General features: G+C 34.0%; 1 pseudogene; it reads right to left on the bottom strand.

Moving 5' to 3' along the window:
* The window catches only part of LOC114074922, a 25,840-nt pseudogene extending 11,260 nt beyond the window's left edge, over positions 1 to 14,580 (bottom strand).
* Between the last annotated feature and the right edge of the window lie 4,486 nt (positions 14,581 to 19,066).

Below are 19,066 nucleotides of genomic sequence, written 5' to 3'. Positions count from 1 at the left end.
TATATATATATATATGTATAATAATTATATATATATATATTTTGGAGAAAATGGGGGCCCAAAAATTTGGGGTCCAAGCGATTGCTTTAGTGGCCTTATGGTCGAGGCACCCATGCCCTTAAGACTAAGCCCATTCTACACATATAAAAATTTTGTAATCTATCTCTGATTTTGTAATTTTCTTTTAAAATTTAGTAACATGCTTTTCTTTTTCTATATTTCGATCGTGAAATAAAAAATTCGATTAGGTCAGAAATTGAGATGTATGGTACAAAATAGATGGAGGCTCTGGCTCAGGGAGGTGAAGTTGCTGCCGGAGATAGGGATTTTGGTGGTTGGCGGACCGAAAGATCTCTCTATACTCGTCAAACAATTGCCAACAATGTGTAAATTTTTTATAAAAAAACTCACCTTTTTCTTGTGTTTATGTTAGAGATTTCAGATCTGGAATGTAGAGTTGTTTTGTGTTTTATCAGTTTAATGTGGAATAACCTATTTTTTCAGACTTAATTTTTATAAAACTTAGTTCTCCGAGTAAATTGGGGGAGTTCTATTACTTCTACTTGGTGGAGTAATGGGATTATAACTACTTAAATTCTTTACATAAAATAAGTTTTAGTCTTTCACAGCAAAATGTGATGTCAACATATTTTAATATATTTTAGAAGCATTTATGTAGATTGCATTCTTATCAAGTCTTTCATTTAAAGCTGAACTTTTGTTGATATGGTTGTATAGAATGGAGGGCATTCAGAAGCACTTTCCTATCTTTGGGAAAGATATAGAGCAGATGATCTCAGGGAAATTGTAGTGAGGTTTGAGGGAAATATGTGGTCTAACTCTTTTCTATTTATTCATATTGGTATAAATTTGCATTCGTTTTCAAGTCATCTTGACGCGTTGAATGCATTATAACTCAAATTTAACTAACAATACAGTATGATTATCTGTGGAAAGTGTCCTTTAAGAAGCTGACACTCTCAATTATTTACATTCCAATACTGCAAGTAATAGTTAGATTGCCCATATTCCGGGTGAACAATGAAAATTCAGGCTGTGTATTACACATTTTCACTTGAAATTAAAAATTAAGAAAAAAAACTCTTATTTTTATAGTTTTCTATTTTATTATTTATGTTATCAAATATCCTATTAATGTGGTGTCGTGCATACAAACATACAATCCTCATATTTTTAATTTTTTCGTGAAAGGGGACTTTGGTTTTTTTAAGTTAATCCAAACACCCACGAAGAGTTTTGACAAACTTTCCCTTTGATATACTCTTTCTTTCTTCGTCATGTTTTTCTTTTCTATAACTTCCTTTTAAAACTGAAAATTGAACCTAAGATATGATAATTGAACTTATATCCTATGTAACTACTTCTGGGCCGGAGGATAGTAACGAGGAATAAATAAAGGTGGAAGATTTGGACGTGTAAAAGGGGGATGTCTTAGAGAGGTTCTGTTTCGAAAGGAGCAAAACTATGTGTTGGAGTCGGACAAAAAGAGAATGTCATAATTGGGGAAACTAAGGTATTTTTATATTTGTTATTCTATCAGTCCATTTTTTTTTCATGAAAGAGTTTTCCATATTAAAAATAATAGAAAAAACAGCATTATATATTTGATTCATTTGTTGATAACGATATAAATTGGATTTTTGCAATATATAAGTTGAGTAGGTAGCATAAATACACAAGGCAACTAATTTACATCTTGTTGTTCAACTCTCCAATTACCATTTTTTTTATACTTTCTTCTGAATTAATTACTAGTCCATAGCTTGAGGACTCATAAGGCATTGTTTGTTTTCATCAAGAATAAAATATCTCAATATGAATGCACGTTCTAATGATCATTATATTTTCTTTAGCTCCGAACATTGAATAAATACTAAATATAAAATTCAAATTAAAAAATGTTTAATATTAAAAATTTAAATTAATTAAATAAAAACATTATGTGATAAAGAAATATAATATATATGCTTTGTAGTGATTGTGAAAATTGTTTTTCAATAGTGGTGGGGGTAATTGTTGGTGTTAGTTATTAATAATTGTGGTGGTAGAGGTGGTTGGGTTGGTAGGTTTTAGTTCATCTTACTAGTCGCTGGTGTTGTTGTTGAGGGTTGAAGAGCATGTAGTGGATGATAATGTGTTTGTGGTAGTTGTGATGACCGAGGTCATTGTTAGTAAGGATTAACAACAATAGCTCTGGTAGGGGTGTGGTGGATACAATTATATTGATGCGGCTGGTGAGTGCCATGGTTGTTGGCGACGGTAATGGTTGTGGTGGTGCTTAGTGATTGTGAATGGAGTGGGAGTGAATATACACAAAAAAAATACCTCTTAATAAGATCTGAATATCGAAGGCCTATTCGGATAAAATAAGTGCTTAGATTTAATGTAAACAAATGCAATTATTAAAATATTACGTTTGAACACTCATAAAACATTAAATGCAAACAAAGGAGACCTAAGAATGACACTTTATAATACATTGTCTCCTTGTTATGATAATTGTCTTTTTTCCATTTCTCAGGATTATATCTATCGAAACCGACTATTTTATCATGCTTTGTGCATGTTGTAGACTGTCCTTCTGCAACATTTTATGAGATCATTTGCAACTGAAGTAAGAGTTAACTTTGGGTCAGCAAATTTGTGGAGCATTTGACTTGAATTAACTTTTGAATAATTATCATACTAATGAGGTACCTTAAGATCGCATGAGGTTTCAGAAAGCATAATCTTTTCGAGAGCATATTGCCTAGTTATTATGATTATTTCCTCTTTTTCCCCGTTGTAAGGATTATTGCAATTGGAACCAACTGGTTTACTATGCTTAATTCATGTCGTATACTATGACCTTTCGGGATATATAAAACGAGCATTTCAAACTGAAATATGAAATTAATTTTAATTCAACAAATGCTTCTATCATTTTACTTTAATTATCTTTTGAATGAGTATCCTCGTAACCTCTAGAAGCAACTCCTAACACATCCTCACTAGTTTGTCTATTCGGCCCTATTTGCGTGTCGGAATGATCTAGTCTTGGTTCCCTAAACATAGGCCACTCCCATGTTTATTGAATAAGTTCATATTTGGCATGTTATATGCTGTTAGGTGGAATATATTTTGTACCCCGGCCCTAAATGTATTAATATGACACCAAATATGCCATAATTATTGGTCAAAGGCATAACAGTCTTATTGTATACACTATATCATATCCTAGACCAACACTTAATTTTATTTTCATAAGCAGTGATTTTGCTATTTATCAAAGATATTCAATGTCAAGCTAGCTAGCTTGTGCATAAATAAAAATCGGTGAAATGAATGGTCTTTATGTGAAAATAATGAATGTCAAACTACATTATTACATTGGTGAGAGTTATGTTCCTCGCCTTGTTATCTCCTCTTTCATATTCCCCATCCAGATATATTATTATCTATAACTAATTACAAGTAAACTTATCATGAAGATTTCTTTTTTATTTTGCCAAAATGTCTAGAATGTTACTTTGCTTTTGTGATTAACATTATTCTTTCATTGATGGCCTAAAAATATGAATAATTCATTTTTAGCAATAATTATTCTCAGTATTAATGTATGATAAATTTCCCCTTTTAGCTATTACAGCTTTGTTGTTTCTCAAGAAAAGAAAAAGTTGCATGAAAACCATCAGTGAGAAACACCAATTCCTTAGCAGTAGTGGTGATGATAGAAACTCTGAATTTAAAACTAACCTCAGCAGCTGCCTAACGCTCTTATTGTTCAAATTCTTTCTCAATTGGCGATATTAGATGTCTTGACTATTCCCTCTAAACTTTGGAAATACTTCTGGACTTCTATTGACAACATTGTTTATGACAACAAGGAGCATTGTTATGCACATGGCTTGGGGGTACAAAAATTCATTTCCTTAACGGACAATACATGTCAAGAAGTATTTCCAATGTTTAGAGAGATTAGTTAATCTGAAGGCATCTGTTATGGTCAATCGAGAAAGAATTTTAACAATAATAGCGTTAGGTAACTGACTGATTCTGTCAATGAGGTTAGTTTCTTCACATTCTATCTCAATATTATTGTGGTGAGTTTCAATAAAAAAACTTCAAGATTTTCCATCATCACCACAACTACTAGGTAATTGGTCTTTCACACTCATGGTTGTCATGCTACTTTTTCTTTTGTTGAGAAACAACAAAGCGCTAATAACTAAAAAGGGGAGATTTATCGTACAATAATAATGAGAGTTATTGTTCCTTAAAATGAAATATTCATATTTTTAGTCCACTAATAGAAAAAAAATGCTAATCACATAAGGAAAGTAACATTTTGGACCTTTTGGCACAAAATTAAGAAGGATCTTTATGATAAGTTGTAATTTTCTGTTGACAATTAATGGTGTTTCTTTTTTGTTTATTTTTTCTTTAATATTCAACTAAAAAATTTATATTTGATGACACTATTTTTTAATCTAATTTTATGCGACACTTTTATATAGTTGTATTTTAAAGAATTTCTTAAAGATATAGGGGTGTTGAGAGGGAAAATTAAAGAGCAGATTACAAGATAAGGAACATAACTCTCACTAATGAATTCTCTTAACTCGATAATTCATCTCTATGAATGTCAAACTGCATGTATATAATAAACACACGTATGACTATCGTATATAGATGAATCTCTTTAACATATCACATGTTTAAATTGACCTGTTATATTTTTTATGAGAACAAACAATATAAAAGAATTTTGAAGAATTTCCTAGTTCTTCAATATATTTTGAATAGACAATATGCACATCTTCAGAATTCCATTATCTTTCGTGATTAATACTTAAATTTTTTTATCAAAGTGGTAATTTTTACATTATTGTCACTTCCCTTAGGAAAGTTTATGAATTGTTATTTCCTTCATGGAATTAAATAGAACATACAATAGAAAGCAGCCAACAAGATTCATTTCTCACACCTTACAATGTTGCTTTACTAAAGTTGTTCTAGATATTCTATTCACGACAGGAACATATTGCAGTAACTTTCAGACACAAAATAAAATGTGTATGCTTTGTTATTTTATCTCTTCAGTAGACAAATAGTGGTATATCTTTTAATCATTTCGGAAATGAAACCTTATTATTTGAATGAATGATATATAATATTCATCAATAGATCATTATTTTTCTCATGCACAATAAGACATTGTTTTAGAATATTTTTCAGAAATTTTTCTAAATATTATTTCTTCAAGAGAAAAATTTGATGTTTTACTATTTGAAGAATTTATGTTGACGAGTCCTCAAATTTGACTTTTTAGGGATTTATTTTAATAGAAACTTAAGCCTGATGAGCATCGCCAAGAATAGTTTGCAGGTCACCAAGTTGACATACGCCGACCTTTGTTACAAACATGAGAACCCTAGAAGAATGAAGATTAAAAGGCAATGAAAAGAGTAGTTGGTGTATCACCGAACTGTTTCGCGAAACAATGCAATACCGCCCAATTGTCCAGAATACGAAGATATTGAAGGCAAACACAAAATGACGATGAACTAGAAGAACGGTGATTTATCGAGTTGTTCCTTGATCACGACTAATCTCGTCGAGTGGTTCGCCGAAGAACATTATTTTAAATCTATAAATACTAGTCGTATGTTTTATATTTTGAGATCCAAATATTTCTATAGTTTATAGGCTTTAGATTAATTTTCATTGCATATTCTCTCAGGTTTGGAGAGGGTTTTGTGGGAGACTTGAAGAAGGAAGGTTTTCATGTTTTCCATGTTGGAATTGGGTGTTCTCTATTCATCTTCCTTTGCTCATATTAAGGTGTAAGTTCTTATTCCCATATGATTTCGTCATAATTTTAGGTGTAACTTTTTATTGCTTGATGTATGGATAAAAACCCCATTCTTGGGGTGTGATTTAGCAAATTTGTGTGGATATTATTGTTGGGTCTTGATTTTTTCGAGGTTAGATGTACTGTAATGGTTATTACACCTAGTGGTTGTAGTTTAACTTAATTTGTTTGTAGTTGGAAATATAAACTCACCCATAGGTTTTCGACTTTCTTGAGCGAGAGATCGTGAAACCAAAACTGCTAGACTAATTCCCTAAGGAGTGGGTCAACATGAGGTTCAGCCAAAGAGGGTGAACCGTAGTCCTGTATCGTAACACTGAGCTCGAGAGAGTATGTGGGGTAAGGTGTAGGCTAGACATTATTCGGCAAATGGGTGTCCGATAGGAACGCATTTGAAGCGCGGTAAGTTGTCCAGTAGGGAACTTATTTCCATCTAAAGTTTAGGATAGTCACTATTATCTCGTGGATTACCTATCAATCATGTACTCAACTTCTTATCTCAGTTTATAGAGAATTATTGCAAACATGTTGGCGATCTCTACGAACACCACCATACGGAACCTTACATGAGTTGTAAAGTTTGTCACATTCGCAGAAGACACCGACTACTTGGCGCTTCGTCGAGTGAATGGGCGAATCTGACTTATATCGCTAAAAGTACTGAAACTGGACGGTCACTACGAGTGGGAGGTTTAAAAACCCCTTTTCATTAATCTCTCTCACTTTTCCATTTTCACAAACTCACACCAGCACTCTAACTTTATATTTCTCACCCTTTAAGAGTATTTTAGTTGTCAAACATTGCTCCGATTCAAATTACATTACTACCTCGCATTTGTTTAGTATCGGAACTGACATCTAAGGTTTGTAACCAAACCCATCAGTTATTTTATTAAAATTTTTTCTTATTTGCATGATGATAGATTTTGTTAAATCTTTGTTGAGTCACTGAGTTGATGGTGTCGAATATAATATCAATTATTATTCGGTGCTTCTTGCATAATTGGTGAATCCAACTCAATTGGCCTTTGAGTTAAATTTTTATATGTTGAAATGCTATAGGCTTTAGTCGAAGTTTTTGTTTAAGAGGCTTGAATTTCATTATAAGGGGTTGCAACAGTGAATTTGAATGAATGGGTTGAAAATAGGCATGTTGGGCTATTTGGTGATATGATTACAGCTCGCCGAACTGCTCGACAATTCACGTAGAGTCTCCATTTTGCCTTTTATTTAACGCCATTTGCATAGTAATGATCAATATTTTGGGTAACAACCTTATGACGCTGAATACACTTGGCGACACACTGAAAGACCTCTTTTTCTCCCTTTGTATGAACCCTTGTACCATCTATGCATCATTTCAGCTCATTGTTTAAATGGATGAACACACCACCAACTAGTTGGGTGAAGAAATTATCCAAATATGATTCGCTCCTCCAGTTTAAAATATTGTCTAATTTTTTATTGAAGTCTTTTACATAAACGACGAGACCAAAAGTCGTAGGAATGAGTGTGCCGCCCTGACACATAAGAGCACGGGAATTGAAAATAAACAAAAAGATAGAAGAACTGGCCAAAGAATTAAAGGAGAGAAAGAAAGCAACTGCTAGCAGAAGGATCCCTATTGATCGCACTATTCATTAATGAAAACGTGGATTCTACGTAGGTGTAGATGCCTTTAGGATGCCCATGAATTTGACAAAATGATTGCAACTAACATTGCTGCAGAAACTATGGATTTTGGACAAAATAAGAACCGAACTGATAACTCGGGGACCATTGTTGTATTCAAAGCTGATGCATCAGGCACTGATATCCCGAAGGATGAAGAAAACATATACATAGGATCCCCTCTTTACCTCCCACATTAATTTTTTTTTTACTTTTGTTGTTGAATGTCTTATCAATTGCATTTGAGTACAAACACATTTTTTTGTGGTGGGATGAGGCTCACCTTTGTTTGCTTGTGATGGATATTAGTGTTTTGTATGAAATCGGATCCTCTGTTTCAATTATGTTTTCAAACATCTGAGAAATTAGTTAAGCTTATGGCTTCTTTTTTTGTTTAATTGCAAACGATTTTGCCCTTTTCAAAAGTTTTCATTTTTTCAAAAAATTCACCACCTATTGTGTTGATAGTGAATGTTCAATTACGAATTTAAGTCTCAGTTTTGATCAATGCCGATGAACTGAATAGTGATCTCTATTGGATAAACATGAATTTACGGCTACAATGATACCAAATGAAGTTACAAATGCAATATGGGAACTCTTTCCATCACGTTGTGATTTGCCATGTATCGAATTGATTTCTCTTGTGATGATCATTGTACACTAACAAAAGTGTGTACTCTTGTTTGTCTTTAGTATCAATACCTTGTGTGATGATCTTATATTTTACCATGCATGAATAAACCTAGAATTAGCCTAGATAGTTTGATTGATTTAGAAAGGTATCGTCTTGAAATGATCTTAGGAATTTTTAAAGAGTGTGAGCCAAATTTGACATATATCGCTTTTGTAACCTATCCATGAGCTTCTGAAACACTTTTTAACACACCTTGAGTCTTACTCTTCTTCGAAAGACCTTTATTCAACCACCATCTATAATCCTCATGACATTTTATTGAATAAATAGACAACTTAAGCCAAAACTTCTAGTTGGGCTTTGGTGAAAACGGAAAGGAGAATGCAAGAAGTTCAAGAAAGGTCTCCTTAAACCAAGGTATTGCAATGAAATGGAAACCCTCCAAAAAAAAAAGAATAAAAAAGAAAGACTATGGAATAAAAGTCCAAAAGAAATTTGGTTTTCCAATTAATCCATGGAAACAAATAATAGTATAACTTCGAAGCACTAGAAGAAAATTGGTAGAAGAAGGTGGAGAATAGGAAGTATTTTTGGGCTTCGCAATCCATGAGGAGTTTTAGTCACTAAGCTTAAATTACCATACCTTTGCACTAAGCCTCATTACAAGCAGTATAAACACCTTTTTGATCCTGATTAACCCGAATCAAAGATTGATTGGAAAATAATGCCAAACCTATGGGTGAAAACATACATTGTGTTCCTCCTTCTAAGCGTGAGTGTTGCATTTGATTCCTAATTTTAAAATTAATTACTTATGTGTGTGAATATGGAATAATTCTTTGTGTGAGGGAATTCTGATACTGTTGTTAAGCCTGAACTTGCGTTAGTAGCAAATATTGTGAGCATGAGAGTCTTTGGTAGTGGTGTGTCACAACTTGCATCTCTAAGTACACAACAGACATTTCCATGAGAATTGGAGTCTTGTTATGTAAATTCATGATTGAGTCTTGTGTAGCACTATTTTAGACATCCCTCTAACATGTTTTTTACTTGAGGACAAGAAAAAGATTAAGTTGAGGGTGTTGATGAGTCCTTAAATTGGACTTATTTAGGACTTTAATTTAATAGAAATAGTGTTCTCCAATTCTTATGTAGTCTCAATATCTTATGAAAACTCTTATATTTCAGGTATTTTAAGTATAATGAAGCATGCACACTTACACGAAAAAAGGAACAAAAAGGTTGAAAAGAACATAGAAACTGAAGCCTAAGCATCGCCAAGCACACTTGGTGAGTCGCTAAGTGGACGGACGCCGCCCTTTGTTCCAAACATGTGAAGCCTCGAAGGAAGTGGGACAAAAAGTGATGAAAGGACCAGTTGGCATATCGCCAAACAGGTTTGCAAAGCATTGCTATACCGCCCAATGGTCAAGAACATGAAGATGCTGAAAGCAAGCACAAAAAGGTGATGAACAAGAAAGAAGGGAGATTCACCGAGTCACTCGGCGATCGCGACTTTCCGAGTGTTCTGATTTAGCACTTAATCTGAAAAATGTAAATACTACTCCCTCCGTCCGAAATTGTTTGTCATGTTGCGCTTATTGAAAGTAAATTTGACTAATTTTCAAATGTAAATTAGATGACATTAATTCGATATTTTAAATAAAAATTAGATATTGTAATACATTATGAAAATTACAATAAAATACAATCTATTGCATATTAATATGATTAAATAATACATCTATAAATGTTAGTCAATGTTTTTATAGTTTGACTTCAAAAATAGAAACCATGACAAACAATACCGGACGGAGGGAGTAGTTGCAGGTTTTATATTTAGAAATCTGAACATTTTTATAGTTTTCAGACTTAAGAAATTTTTTCTTTTTATTTTCTCTACTGTGTGGAGAGGGATTTGTGGGAGACTTGAAGAGGGAATGGTGTCATCATCCCAAAATTGGAAGTGGGTCTTCTATTAATATTATGTTGTTCATATTAAGGTTTAATTTCTTATACGCATCTAATTTCATTATCATTTTAGGTGTAATTTTTTATTGCTTGATTGTGGCTAAAAACCCCATTCATGGGGTGTGATTTTGCAAATATGTGTTGTTGTTATTGTTGGGTTTTTGTAGCTGATAGGTTAGATGTATTTTAATGTTGGTTTCACCTAGTTGTTTTAATTTAACCTAATGGGTTTGTATTTCAAATACAAACTCACTCATGTGTTTTCGACTTGCTCGACAGGGAGGTCTGGAAACCAAGACCGCTAGACTGATGGGCTAAGGAGAAGGTCGATATGAGGTTCAGCCTGAGAGGGTGAGACCTAGTCCCATACCCTAAAACTCTGCTCGAGAGAGTAAAGCGGTTAAGTCGTAGGTTGGCCTTCATGCGGAAAATGAGTGTGCGAGAGGAACACATTTGAAACAAGTTGCCCGATAGAGAACTTATTTCAATATAAAACTTAACCTAGTTACCATTATCTTGTAAATTTCCTAACAATAGCATGTACCCAACTACTTATCTGAAATTGTATGGCGGTCACACCCCAAGAACTTTTCTTGTGTTTGATTCCTTTTGCATTCTATCATATTTACGATTGTTATGACAACCCCCCTACCCACCCACACCGATATATGACACTTTTTTGTCTCCCCTTTAATTAAAAAAATTATTATTCGTTAATCTCTTTATCTATGAATAATTATAATTAAATTCTAAGTTAACTAAATTTTATCGAAATCATTCACTTGGGACATGATCCCAACCCTTGGTTGGGTTACTAAACTATCGACGATCGTAAAGACTCATACAATAGGTTAGTGTCGATGGTCACAATAAGCATCATAAGCTAAAAATTTTACCACTTGCGGAGTAAATCCAATGTTCTAATTCTATAAGAGTGAAGTTCAAAGTTCGACTACTTCCCTAGTTAGTAGTAAAGTATTTAGAGCTTGTTTGGATGCTCTTAAAAGCTGGTCAAACTGACTTAAAAGTCAGTTTTTGACTTATTAGAGTGTTTGACAAATATCAAAATGACGTATTTTAGGGCAAAAGCTAAAAGTTAGGTGAGGGGGTGCTTTTTCTTTTCAACTTATAAGTTATTTAATGTTGACCATGTATATTACCTTTTTACCCTTAATTCTTTTATTTTTATTGTTGTTGTTATTATTATTATTTTTATTATTATTTATTACTATTATTATTGATATTATTATTATTTCTTTGATTATTATATTATTATTATTATTATTATTATTGTTATTATTATAATTAAATGTATTATTAATAATTTATTATTATTATTTTTATTATTATTTATTTATTTTATCATTCTTTATTATTATTATTATAATTATATATTATTATTATTATTATTAAATTATTATTATTATTATTATTATTATTATTATTACTATTCATTGTTATTGTTAATAATATTTAATTTATTATTATTTATTATTATTATTATTATTATTATTATTATTGTTGTTGATTATCATTTTTATTATTATATTATTATTATTGTATTATCACTTTTATTATTATTATTTTCATATTATTGTTTATTATTATTATTATTTATTATTATTATATATTATTATTATTATTATATATATTATTATTATTGTAAAAACAATAATTATTTATAAACACTTTGCAATATTAAAGAAATATGTGAATGGTAGCAAAATATAATTACTTATCGTTGTAAAATATAAATTAATTTTGTTTCATTTTTTAAAGTATAAAAACCTTAAATTAATCAACTTTTATCATGTTTAAAACTTTTAAGGGTATTTTAGACATTTTGATAATAAATGTGTTCATCAGCAATTATTTGCCAAACACATCAACAATTTTTTTGAATATGTTAATAAGTCGTTCGAAATCCTCCAAGGACAATGTAATAGTTCACCTCAAAAGCTGGATCAACTCTATTGAACTCCTCAATTATAATTCATCATCACCAATAGTATCTGCATGGACACCCATATGAGGAGTGAGTTATACATATATATATCCCACCTAAATTCTTCAACCTTCCCCTTTCTTTACCTTTGTAATAAGCATTAGAAAATACAAACACACCTCTAGCACATAAGTAAATTTACAGAGAAATTATATTAAAGATTTTCAAACAGTTGTTTATCAAGAATAGTATATATCACAACATAAATTGAACTAAAAACTTGTAATAAAAGGAAGATAAATCAATTGATCAAAACCACGCGTTCATGACAACAGACGCAATGCACAATATATATTGAGAAGAATACACAATGTCTGTACTTTCAAGAAGTATACACAATTCCTAGCACACAAAATACATTTGCAAATGGATTTTGAAAGAGGGTCGATTTATTTTTACCGAACACCACCCTAGGCAGATTTGACTAAGTACAGAAATACTTAAGAAGCAAAGTTAAGCAACAAACAAAATGTACATGAACTCGTCCGAACCTTTATTTATCTAATAATTAATATAAAGGGAAGGCTTCAGGAATTAGTCTAAGGCCAGAAACACCCTCTATCCTTAAACGAAATTTTCACCCTTATAAAATTTCTGCACATGGTAGTTACATGCGGCAGTTACAAATGTCACCTGTCTGACACTTGTCATCGAAGGATTCAAACTATGTTTCCAACAACTATATTTCTAACAGATAGAATCTAATTCAAATTACATCCTTATCCATACGAAATATTAATATTCTACTACTTAGAATATTTCACGCTACATTCCAACACTTAGAATATTTCAGCCAGCTTCCAATGCTTAGAATATTTTAGCTGCCCTCCAACACTTAGTTTTATTTCAGCAATTCACGTGAAATGCTTTTGTTTTTGCCATCATCAAGTCTTCACAACTTTTCCTTGTCAAGCCAACACGCTGCCTTGCCGATGACTCTAGCCCGCACGTAAGCCTTGCATGTTCAAGTCGCCTTGCAAACACCCAAGCACCTTGAACCTCTGTTGCATTGTTTTGCCCCCATTCATGTCAAGACCAATGCCCAAGTCCTTGACATGTCTGCACATAGTTAGATAATGTAGCTTACGGGTCTAAAATACCACCAGCACCACTTGAACTCGATGTCCTTATCAAGACTGTTTTATGATAGTCCTCGATTTGAGCATCAAACTGCCATAAGTCTTTCGCCTTCTCTCAAACTGCATCAGCTGCATATTTGCCTTCCCAGTGAACCAAGAATTTTGTCTTAGTATTCTTCTTACTTGTTCCCAAAACCCGGTGATCAAGTATCTTCTCAATTCCAACGTCATACTGTGTAGGTACAGATGAAGGATCCCTCTTTGACCTCTTTTTGTCGAGATCATGTTCATCTGCAAAGTAAGGTTTCAAGAAACTCACATGGAAAGTGGGATGAATTTACAACCTTTCTGGTAGCTTTAATCTATAAGCAACTTCGCCCACTCGTTTCACCACTTCGAATGGACCATCATAATTAGGGATCAAACCCCGATGTCTATTCTTACATACAATGTGTTTCCAGATTTGCGGAGTAAGTTTAAGTAACACTTTTTCACCCACATTGAACTCAACTGAGCAACGATGTTGATCAGCATACTTCTTCATGAGCCGCTGAGCCTTGCTCAAGTTATCTTGTGCTTCAGATAACATTTCAAGTCTATCCCTTGCAACCCTGTATGCTGCTGGACACTTTCCCTGATTTTTAGATTTGGCAACATCTAGTAGCGTCATAGGCTGTTTGCCTAAAATAATTTCAAAAGGGCTCATTTGTGTTTTAAAAGACTTGTGTAGATTATAGCAGAACTGCCCAGTGTCTAATAATGTCACCCAGTTCCGTTGACTTGCTGTCACATAGTGCCTCAAGTATTCTTCCAACAACTTATTAATTCTTTCCGTCTGCTCATCTGTTTGTGGATGATTCGCAGTAGAAAATTTCAACTCAATTCCCATCATATTGAACAAAGCTGTCCAAAACCTACTAGTGAACCTTGTATCTCTATCACTCACGATGTCAGCCGGAACACCAAAATACTTAACCACATATTTGTAGAACAAATCAGCGGCAACTTCAGAGGAAAATAGTTCAGGTGCAGCAACAAAAACAGAATATTTTGAAAACCTGTCAACTACCACCATGATACATGCTTTGCCATCTACCTTAGGGAATCCAGAAAAGAAATCCATGCTTATTGATAGCCACGGTATTTCAGGAACAGGCAAAGGTTGCAAAAAACCTGCTTCATTCTTACGTTCAGTCTTGTCAACTTGACAAACATGACAAGTCCTGACGTATGCCTCTATATCGTCTTCCATATTTGGCCAAAAATAAACACGAGACAGTAAGGCTAACATCCTTTCAACACCTGGATGTCCAGCCCAAATAGAATCATGCGCCTCTTTCATTAAGTCTTTGCGCAATCCAGCCTAATTTGGTACAACGATCCTCCCCCCTTTAAAATAGAGCAGATCGTCCTCAATCAAATACTGTCTCATTGTGCCATCTTGCACTTGACCCATCCATTTAACATACAATGAATCATTTGCAGCACACATCCTGATTCTATCATAGAAATAAATTTCGTGTTTTGAAATTGAATATACTGCAACAAATACTTCTTTTCTACTCAGCGCATCAGCAACCTAGTTGTGTTTTTCTGGCTTATGCTCCCACACGAAATCGTGTTCTGCCAGAAATTCTTGCCAGCGTGCTTGTTTAGGACTCAAATTTTTTTGTGTCATAAAAAATGTATTTGCTACATTATCGGTTCTTACAACAAATCGAGTACCTAGGAGATAAACTCTCCAAACTTGTAGATAGTGTACCACCGCGACCATCTCTTTTTCATGTGTTGAGTATCTCTGTTCAGCATCATTCAATTTCCTACTTTCAAAGGCCACATGATGACCTTCCTACACTAATACGCCACCAATTGCTTTGTCTGACGCATCGGTGTGCACTTCAAATGGTAACTCAAAATCAGGAAATTTGAGTATTGGTTCAGATGCAATAGCTTTCTTCAAATTCTGAAATGCTTCATCGCATCGTTCAGACCAAACCCACTTCGTATATTTCTTCAACAAGTCTGTCAAAGCCGTTGCCCTTTTTGAGTAACCAGCAATGAATTTTCTTCAGTAGTTATCCAATCCAAGAAACGACCTCAGATCCTTCACATGACGAGGTGCCTGCCAATCAACAATGGCTTGCACTTTCTTAGGATCCATTAGAACTTGGTTTTTACTAACAAGATGCCCCAAAAGTGTTTTCTCCTATTGAGCAAACTTACATTTTTCCATCTTAACATAAAGTGTGTATTTTCTCAACTGAGAAAGAACCAAACTTAAGTGATTAAGATGTTCCTACAATTTTCAACTATAAATGACAATATCATCTAGATGGACAACAAAAAAGTCATCAAGATAGTCAAACAGTACATTATTCATCAACTTGCAAAACGTTGCCGGAGCATTAGTTAGCCCAAATGGCATTACAAGGAATTCATATGAACCATATCTAGTTACACACATTGTTTTAGGTTCATCACCTTCTGCTATCCTAACCTGCCACAAGCCTGCCCTAAGATCAAATTTGCTAAACCATCATGCTTTACTCAACCTGTCCATCAAACACTGCACCAATGGAACCGGATACTTATTTTTTACAGTTGCCTTGTTCAGTGCCCTGTAATGTACACACATTCGCATCGTCCCGTCCCTTTTCTTTTGAAATAAAACAGGGGCACAATATGGAGCCTTAGATGGATGAATCAATCCAGCATCACCCAACTCGTTCAATTGTTTACGCAATTCATCCAATTCCATAGGATCCATACGATGAGGATCCTGTGCAGGAGCAACCGTAACAGGCAGCAATTAAATTTTATGAAATATATCCCTCATTTGTTGTAAATTCTTTGGTAATTCAGGCGGCATGACATAAACATACTGTTTAAGCAATTCGGCAATACAATCAGGCACTACCATCTTAACATTAGGTTTCACTTCAACCAAGGCAGCAAGTATAGTGTCATCACCCTTCTTCAGCCCTTTGTCGATTGACATAGAAGAAAAGAACATTCCCTGTCTTTCTTCTTTGCAACTTTATTAACGTTCCCAAATGGATGAACTCCTTTAAGAAATCCAGCATTGTTACCATTCATGACCATCACTCCATCTAAGTGAAAAAAATGGAGCATAGTGGAATTTTCTTAGAAAATCAATCCCAAGTATGATCTCAAATTCACCAAGCGGTATCACCATCAAATTATGTTTTCCCACCAAACATTCAGTCGACATAGACACACCATAAGCCATACCCACAATGGCATGTGCCTAAGCATTAACAACTACAGCCCCAATTTTGTAGCAATTTTCACATCTACAAACGTATGAGTGGCTCATATATCAACCATTGCCATCACACGTTGTTCTTTAACTGTCATTTCTATATGAATTAAGGAAGCATGAGGATTTGAAGTACTAGACGTTTCTCCAACATTATTGACCACGTAATATGGTTGAAGGACAATCCCAATGGATTTGCCATTGCAGCCACAATTTCCTCATCTTCTTCCCTTCGATTCATATTTCCAGCAAGCAAAACATTTACTTTTTCCCGGTTTGGACCATACATGGCCAAATGAGGACCGGCACAAGTCCAACAGCCCTTAGAAGTCCCATCTTTGTTCTTTGGTCTGTCTTTACCATCTTTCATTTGTGTCTTTCTTTGGTCGTTTGTACAGTCCTTGCGACTATCCTTTTTCCATTGCCCTTTCTTATCATTCTTTTTTTTATGTTTTTGAAGTAGAGGGAACATCCGTCAAAGGACGAGTTTTCCGAAAATCAACCAATGAATCTACAGCAGCAATTGCCTGAGGAATATCTTTAATATTGTGCCTCCGAAGATTGTTTTGACTCCAGCCTTGCATACCCGAAATGAAGTTGTGTAACTTATCCTCATCAAACATGTTTTGAATTTCTAACATCACAGAGGTGAATTCTTTAATGTATTCCCTCACCGAACTTGTATGCCTTAGACTTTTTAACTTATCCCTTGCAAGCCAAGAGGGGTTGCCAGAAAGAAATTGATCGCGCATTTCTTTTATTAACTTATCGCACGTATAAATTCTAGGATCACCAGTACTTACATCATCTGCATTTGAAGTTCTCCACCAAAGTTTAGCATCACCCATCAAGTACATGTTGTAATGATTAACTTTTCAGCGTCAGGCACCCTTGCACCCGTTAAATACTGTTCCATGTCTCGAATCAAGTTTTCCAGTTCTTTAACAGTTCTTGCACCACTAAAGGCTTTACGTTCTGGAACTTTAACCTCAGATGATTCAACACGATTTGAACTCAACGTAGCCACAACCCGACACAAAACAATGATCTTTGCACAAAGGTTTTGAATTTTCTTTCTGCAGTCCCTCAAGTTGTTGTGTAGTTGTGTTACGAAAATTCAAGATTTCAGTGATTTGTTTATCAACATTCTGTCGATACGCATAATATATCCCTGAACTTTCTCAGCATTAAGTCTCAAATCAATGATCAGTGTCAAAAAATCAACAAACGAAGGATCTTCCAGAGTATCATCTGTAAGCCCAACGAATACTTCAAATTTTCGTGCCAGTTCCCACAGTTCGGCATTTTTCACCATCGTTCAGCCGTGCTCTTTTACCAATTGAAAGAGGGTCAATTTATTTTTACCGAACACCACCCCGGGAGGTACTCACACAGATTGGACTAAGTATAGAAATACTTAAGCAGCAAAGTTAAACAACAAACAGAATGTACAGAAACTCGTCCCAACCTTTATTCATCTTATAATTAATACAAAGGGAAGGCTTCACGAATTTATCTAAGGCCAGAAACACCCTCTGTCCTTAAACGAAGTTTCCACCCTTATAAAATTTCAGCACATGGCAGTTACATATGGCTGTTACATATGACACCTGTCCGACACTTGTCATCACATGATTCAAACTAAGTTTACAACAACTATATTTCTAACAGATAGAATCTAATTCAAATTACATCCTTATCCATACGAAATATTAATATTCTAACACTTAGAATATTTCAGGCTACATTCTAACACTTAGAATATTTCTCCAGCTTCCAATACATAGAATATTTTAGCTTCCCTCCAACACTTAGTTTTATTTCAGCAATGCACGTGAAAAGCCTTTGTTTTTGCCATCGTCAAGTCTTCAAAGCTTTGCCTTGTCAAGCCAATACGCTTTCTTGCCGATGACTCTAGCCCACAAGTAAGCCTTGCATGTTGAAGTTGCCTTGCCAACACTCAAGCACCTTGAACCTGTTTTGCACTGTTTTTTTCCCTCATTCATGTCAAGACCAATGCCCAAGTCCTTGACATGTCTACACGTAGTTAGATCATGTAGTTTACGAGTCTAACATACTATAAAATCAAACACCCAATGCTTTATGGAATTCATTTTATATCATTCTTTGTTTAGATGGCAAGAAATTGGTTTTGAGTTTATCTTCAAAGAAATAAAAAAGAATAATAAAAAAAAATATCTAGACGGGAGGAAAAAATTTGTGCATTAAAATTTTAATTCTGTAGAAGGACATAAATATGTACTATGAAGTAGCCTTACATTCTTGTTGAATATGAAATATTGTTTGCAGTTCGGATCGGGTGTTAGATCGAGGTTAGATTATTTAGAAAGGTAGTTATAGTAATTAAACTTTTAAATTGCGGTTCCTACATTTAGTTTAATGTAAAAATACAGATTAAAAATATGCACATATTAATATATAGAAGAAATACATTAACAAGCGGTTGAACTTGTTAGGTATTTCTTCTCAAGTACCTCTACTATGTCCTCTTCCCCTGGGTGGATCTATTAAGGCCCGTGGCGATGCC

The sequence above is a fragment of the Solanum pennellii genome, chromosome 1, assembly GCF_001406875.1.
Source record: "Solanum pennellii chromosome 1, SPENNV200".
Classification (NCBI taxonomy): Eukaryota; Viridiplantae; Streptophyta; class Magnoliopsida; order Solanales; family Solanaceae; genus Solanum; species Solanum pennellii.
This window is presented reverse-complemented; position numbering and strand designations above follow the sequence as displayed.